Source organism: Quercus suber, unplaced genomic scaffold, assembly GCF_002906115.3.
Source record: "Quercus suber isolate HL8 unplaced genomic scaffold, Cork oak 2.0 scaffold_620, whole genome shotgun sequence".
Lineage (NCBI taxonomy): Eukaryota > Viridiplantae > Streptophyta > Magnoliopsida > Fagales > Fagaceae > Quercus > Quercus suber.
The window spans coordinates 337,823-345,808 of NW_027070063.1; positions in this window are offsets into that span (position 1 = coordinate 337,823).

Sequence of the window (7,986 nt, forward strand, 5' to 3'; positions counted from 1 at the left end):
GTCAATTTTGCATTTGCAGCCATTGGTGTTCTAGCATGAGCGGCTTTGTCCAGTCCAAATCTTTTGACTAAATTCCTTGCATATTTAGCTTGATTGATGTAGATGCCAGACTCTGTTTGCTTTACCTGCAATCCCAAAAAGTAAGTCAGTTCACCAACCATGCTCATTTCAAACATTGCCTTCATTTCATCTGCAAAAGAATGAGCAAGAGAATCATTAGTAGCACCAAAAACATATGTCATCAACATAAATTTGAGCTACAACAAACCAGTCTTATCCTTTCTTATGAAGAGAGTTGTATCTGCAGATCCCCTTTTGAATCCATGCTCAGTGAGATATGCAGTCAATTTGTCATACCAAGCCCTAGGAGCTTGTTTCAAACCATAAAGAGCTCTCTTCAACTTGTATACATCATCCGGTCTGTGAGAATCTACAAATCCCTTAGGTTGCTCAACATACACCTCTTCTTGTAACATCCCATTTAAGAAAGCACTTTTGACATCCATTTGATACAACTTGAAGTTCAGGTGACTTGCAATGGCCAACAGTATCCGAATGGATTCCAATCTTGCAACTGGTGCAAAGGTCTCATCAAAATCAATCCCTTCCACTTGTGTGTATCCTTGTGCAACAAGTCTTGATTTGTTTCTAATTACAGTGCCGTGTTCATCTGACTTGTCTTAAAGATCCATTTAGTTCCAATCACATTTACATTTTCAGGCCTAGGAACTAATTCCCACACATCATTCCGAACAAATTGATGAAGCTCTTCATGCATGGAATTTACCCAATCAGCATCTTGTAGTGCCTCATCTACCTTTTCGGTTCAAATTGGGACAAATAACATGAGTGTGTGATCACATTCAGGGCTTTTGATCTCAATCTCATGTTATCATTCAGACTTCCCAATATATTCGTGGAGGATGATTCAATCTCACTCTAGAGGTTGGACGTTTAACAAGGGAGGTTGTGGTACCTTTCTGTTCAAATATAGGACTGAACTCACTTTGTACCTGTCGAGTGTCATGAACCGGAGTGGATGGTTCTGAACTTGAGGGTACTGAGACTGTATCATTCAACACCAGCAACTCTTCCTCACTATGTTTCACAACATACTCAGGAAGGGGAGAATCATTAACCTCTAAAGACTTATCTTGAGCAGGAACAGTGCTTTCAGAAGAGGTTTCTGGACATACTTCATCATTTATTACAACATTTGAAGATTCCATGACTGTCTTGGTTCTCAGATTGTATACTCTATAAGCTCTGCTGGTGGAAGAGTATCCTAGAAAGTATCATTTGTCACTCTTTGCATCAATTTTTCTAGGTTCTCTCTATCACGTAGAATGTAACAGTCACTGCCAAATATCCTGAAATACTTGACAACAGGTTTCTTCCCTCTCCAGAGTTCATAGGGAGTTTTCTTGGAGTCAGGTCAAAAATACACCCGGTTGAGTGTATGATAAGCAGTGTTGACAGCCTCTCCCCAGAAGGACTTGGGCAACTTTTTGTTGTGTAACATGACTCGTGCCATTTCCTGTACAACTCTGTTTTTTCTCTCCACAATCCCATTCTGTTGAGGTGTCTTGGGTGATGAGAACTCTTGGTGAGTGCCTTGATTATTGCAGAAAGTAGCCAGCTTGGTATTCTCAAATTCTCTTCCATGATCACTTCTGATTCTGGCTATCACAGCATCTTTCTCAACCTGCAATTTCTTGCAAAGATGAATCATCTTCTCAGGAGCCTCAGCTTTGTCTTTCAAAAGCACAACCCAAGTATATCTAGTAAAATCATCCACAACAACTAGAATATACTTCTTTCCACCCAAACTTTGAACTCTGGCAGGACCCATTAGATCAATGTGTAATAACTCTAAAGGTCTTGAAGTTTGAACACTAGTCACAGACGGATGCTTGGATTTTACTTGTTTACCTATCTGACATGGTCCACAAATGCACTTATCAATCTTCTCAAATTTAGGTAAACCGATAACTGCTTCACACTTGGAAATCTTCTCTAATTGCTTAAGACTGGCATGCCCCAACCGTTGATGCCATAAATCAACTTGGTCAATCTTTGCACTAAAGCATTTGTTGTTTACACTTGGTGTTATGCCATAACAGTTGTTAGCTGTCCTAACACCAACACACATACAGTCACCTCCTCCATCAAGTATCTCATATTCGTACTTGGTGAAAAGGACATTTAGCCCATTGTCGCAAATCTGACTTATGCTGAGTAAATTAGCCTTTAATCCATCAACATACCAAACATCTTCAAACACTGGCAATCCTGGAATGTCCACAGTACCAATGCCTCTGATCACAGATTTACTTCCATCTCCAAAAGTGACTGTCCCAATCTTTCCTTCAAAGAGAGTTTTGAATAAGTCTTTATTTCCTGTCATGTGCCTGGAACAACCACTATCCAAATACCAAAGACAAGAGTCACGTGCCTTTAAGGCGGTTAGAGCAGTATAACAAACATAATTCTTAGCACATGTGATTAAACCAATATTCTTGAGGAAAGATTCAACAAAAACAACAAAAGACAAAGATGACAAATAGATAAGTTGACAAATAAGCAGAACCAGTTTCCAAGATTCCATGACAACAGGGGTCAAGGATCAGCTCAGAGATTAAAGAATCTCAATCAACAAGAGCTACCACGCTCTGATACCACTTGAACGGTTTTTAGACCCCTTAAACACACAGATTGCGTAGCCTAGATTAATTAGCCAAGTTGTTACTTAGTCAAATTAAGCAATACTAGGTTAAAACAATCAAACAATCATATCAAGAATAATAATGCAGCGGAAAATAAATAACACAAGATATGATCACCCAGGAAACCACACGGTAAAAACCTGGGGAGGATTTGACCCACCGATCCTCAAGGCTAACCTGAATTCACTATGAAAGAATTGAAGTTCGTACAAAAGGACTACAAGCTCCCCGCTCGACTTCCTAATGCTACCCACCAGTAGAACTTCCTGACACGACCACGCGCAGGCTCCGAATCCACGGACTACTTCTTTCTTGAATTCTTCAATCAGCTACAAGCTCCCCGCTTGCTTTTCTTTTAAGTTCCAATGGTTGCAACAATAATGATCTTCAAGATGTTGAAATAATCTCCACCATGAAAACCCTAAGTTTTGTGTAAAGGAAAGCTCCTCAAAGATCTCACACGAGATTCACACAAAACAGCAATGTATGAGCAACAATACAATATGGGCAACCTCCAAAAACGTGGCTAGGGTTTTGTTTATATACCTAGGGTAAAAACATAAAACCCTAAACGTTTAATGAAGTAGGGCTGAGTTGGAAATTCTACAGAAAATTCAACCTGTGCGATTTTCGATCGATCGAGTCTATTATTCGATCGATCGAGCCAGGCCGAGAGTCCCAAGTACTTCTGCAGCCACTCGATTCCAACTTTACAATATTAAACCAACTTTGAGCAAGTCTAAAGAAGACACCATACAATGTTTTGATCATGGTTTGCCAACATTACAAATTAGAGTTCTAAATACATAAAATCCTAAGACCTTAGAACCTAACAAGATTCAATACTTAAATTGCCGGAAAGATATCACGTCAATCTTGATCTTCATTCTCTTTGGCATCTCAATTATAACTTTTGTCAATCTTTGCTCTACTCAGTTGTCATCTTGGGATAAGTCTATAGATATCTTATTTTCACAGCTGGTAGGCATCCCACGTCTATCACCATTGACATCCTTTCTTCCATGAAAATTATGGTCTCTATTCTTCTTTTCATAATATATTTGCTCCTATTGCTTAGTCAGTTTGTAGAATCCTAATTAATTTTTTCTCCCAAAGCCTTGCTATTCACATCTATTACAGCAACTGAAGCTTCATCTTCTTATAACATTAACCTAAACCTCTCAACAAACTTATTAAGCAAATCATTGGTTAAATCAACACAACAAACCAATATATCTCAAATCTGAGATAACACTATCATCTTAATACGAAAATTAATGTAATTGGTAAATATTATTATTTACAAATTAATGTAAATAATAAATAAAATTATTATTTACAAATTAATACAAAATTAATGTAATTGGTAAATATTAATAATAAATAAAGATAAAACTATTATTTTTGTGTTTAGTGACACCCAATAGCTATATAGTAAAATTTGTAATTTGGATCTGGTTAATGTATGCCCTTAGGGCACGTATTAATAATTATTTTTGGGAAGCTTTTTATTGACAATTGAAAAAGCTATCAAAAAAGTTGATATATTTTTTTAATTTTTTCATTAAAAAAAAAAATCTCTAACAATGTTTTTGTTACACATATCTCATCTCAAGTATCGAAGTACCTGACATTGTCATTTGACAACAAATTTTTTATTTTAGGTTTCCACTCATTCTCTCTTGATTTATTCTTAGGTTTTGTTGTTATTTTTTTAATCTTCATATTATCTCCTCCACATGTTCTCTTCCACTATGTACTTAACTCGGTAAAATTTGCTAAATAGTATGTTTTTAGGAATATTTTAAGTGGATAGCATGAGGGCAGAAGTATAGGTAAAGACTGCCATTGTATATATAGTTAAGATAGATGAACAACTTCCTTCTCTCTGTCAGGTGGTAGAACTAAAGCAACAAGCCACGTGTGTGAATGATGGATTCACCCTACCTGAGCCTTATAAAATGATATAGTTTTTGTGAAAAAGCAAAATGCCAAGCACCAATTTCCTTTAAAGTAGTTATCGTAGGCACTTCATGAAAGTTAGCTACCATGAAGCACTTACCCAAGATGAAAATGATTTTGTGCATGTTAATTGGTAATGATGTGGGCATTTAGTTAAGAGAATAGGATTTATTGTGGAAAGATTTTCTTTCTAGTGCCAATCACCATCCAAGGTATGCATACAGCAATTGTGTCAAATTGGTCCAACAAAATACTTAATGAAAATAAAGGTCCACCTTTGTATCATCATGTAAAGAATGTCCAAAGAATTAACTACAGAAATGACATTCTCTTCTTGGCAGATCAAATAATTGTCTAGTTCCTTTCTTGGCCTTCATCAGGAGATGCTTTTATCATAATTGCAAAAGCACCAATTTGTATCAATTCCAACATTTATCTACAATTTTTTAAAGGACAAAGTTAGGCTCCAAACATGTTTGGATTGGAGATATTTTTTCCAACCCATTATGTGACAGTTTATAAGATTATCCATGTGTATTATTTAAACAAGTTACATGAATCATTAACAAATTCTTGTAATTAAAATCATACATGGATGCTCTCTTCAATCGCCACATAGTGGTTTGGGAAAAAAAATAACTCCAAACATGTTTGGTGCCAAAAAAATTTATTTTTCAAGTTTGTTCCACAGAATTATTATTACTATATTGATTATTGTTTTATATTTGTTACCTAGAGAAGATAGTAAATTTATATAAAATATTTCTCTTGGGGAGTATAACAAACATGTGATGGTTGTTGGCCTTGTATCCTATTATAACATGATATATATATATATATATATATATATATATGCATTGGCAACAAATGCATAGTGAAGTAAATTTGTTTTGATAAACTCAAATTCCCACTTTCAAAACAACTAATATAACTGTTAGGTTCTAAAGATAGGAATTTATGTATTTAGAACTCTAATTTGTATTGTTGGCAAACCATGATCAAAACAGGTTGTTTAGTCTTGTTTAGGCTTGCTCAAAGTATGTTTATTTGTAAAATTGGAATCGAGTGAGTGCAGATTTATTGGACTAAATCTGTAAGGCTCGATCGATCGAAAATTAGACTCGATCGATCGAACCACGTACAGATTTATTTTTCTGCAGAGTTCCAGTTCAGCCCAAACTCTATTTAAACGTCTTGGGGATCAAGTAAAACACTCCTATATATAAGGAAAACCCTAGAACGTTTTTAGGACTTCTGAGAGAGAGATTAGAGTGCCTCTTGTGCCTCCTTTTATTTTTAGGGTTTTGTACACAAACCTCTCTAAGTCTTTGTTGCTCATATTTGCTGTTTATGTGAATCTCTTGTGAGATCTTAGAGGAGCTTTCCTTCACATAAACTTAGGGTTTTCAAAGTAGAGATATTTTCTACATCTTGATGATCAACAAGGTTGCTGCCATTGAAGATTAAAAGAAAAGCAAGCGGGGAGCTTGTAGCTGATTGAAGAATTCAAGAAAGAAGTAGTCCGTGGATTCGGAGCCTGCGCGTGATCGTGTCAGGAAGTTCTACTGGTGGGTAGCATTAGGAAGTCGAGCGGGGAGCTTGTAGTCCTTTTGTATGAACTTCAATTCTTTCATAGTGAATTCAGGTTAGCCTTGAGGATCGGTGGGTCAAATCCTCCCCAGGTTTTTACCGTGTGGTTTCCTGGTGATCATATCTTGTGTTATTTATTTTCCGCTGCCTTATATTCTTGATATGATTGTTTGGATTGTTTTAACCTAGAATTGCTTAATTTGACTAAGTAACAACTTGGCTAATTAATCTAGGCTACGCAATCTGTGTGTTTAAGGGGTCTAAATTCCTGACAAGTGGTATCAGAGCGGGTAGCTCTTCTTGTTTTAGATCTTTTGATCTAAGAGCTGATCCTTGACCCCTGTTTCATGGATAATTTGAAGTGTCTTTCTGCTCATGCTTCTGCTGATTTTATTGATGCCTGTGATGTTTTGAATAAAAAGGACACTATTGTTTCTGTTGATTTTTTGATGCTTTTGAAACTCTTCGTAAGGAATTATCTAAATCTTTGAAAATTTCTAAGAAATTTAAAGAAGAGTTAAAATTGGCTAATCTTGGAAAAAGAGGATTTGATTGTGAGATTAGATGAGTCTAATAAAAAGAATGAATTTTTGAGAAATCAAATTTCCTCTCAAGATGAGAAGATGAAAAGCTTGGAACAAGAGTTAGTTGAATCTAAAGCTAAATTGAAAATTTGATTAGTACCAAGCTTGTGATGATAACAGAATTGTTTTGTTTCTCTTAAGCCTAAAATGAAAAAGTTTATATCCCTCTTTTAAGAGGAATAATAAAGAAAAGGCTTATTTGCAGGTTAGACAAAGGTAAAAGTTCTGATGTAGACGCTGAAGTTTCTAAACTTAAGTCTAATCCTACTGTTAGAGAGCATAATAAATCTGTTTTGTGCCTACTTGTCACCTTTGTGGTGTTGTTGGTCATATTAGACCAAATTGTTCTTTGTTGAGGCAAAAACCAAAATCTGAGAATAGATTTGCTATTAGGAATACTGATGTTCCTAAATTTGTTCCTGTTTGCCACTTTTGTGGTGTCTCCGGTCACATTCTCCTAATTGTCATAAATTAAAATTTAAGCATTCTATGTTTCAATTTAGGATATGTGATGATATTTCTCCTGCCATAGGTCAAATAAATTATTTCATATGCTTTTGAAAAATTTGAGCTTGTTGGTTTGTGAAAGGAATTTGCAGGATTTCAGTCTCTCTCAAAAGATTGGTGTAATTCCTCAAATGCACTCTACTTCTCATGGATTTTCACCTACAAAGCCAAATACTCGTGCTAAATGGGTGAGAAAAGATTCTCCAAGGTGAGTGTTGCTAACTTGTCCTTGATTTAATTCTTTCAATTATTTGTGACATTTTTGTTTTTGTTTTGGTTGTGTTGTTTTTTTTAGGTGTTTTTATTATTTTTTAAAAATCCAAAAACATTGAAAATTTTCAAAAAGACAAAAATATTTTATTTTGTGTCTTGTTTTATTGTTCTTGAGGATTACATGGATTATGAATCTCTCTCTTGATTTAGAACATGCTTGACATTGTGGAGAAACTTGAATAGTTTGTGCTAAGCTATTTTTGATTTTGTGTGAGTATGTACTAGTTTGTACATGTACTCAAGGGTTAATTAAGAAATTGATATTTCTTGTTTGTGTACCCTTTATAGCTTAGTTTTGCACTGTCATGCATTGCATTTGCATTGTTCATTTAGCATAATATGTG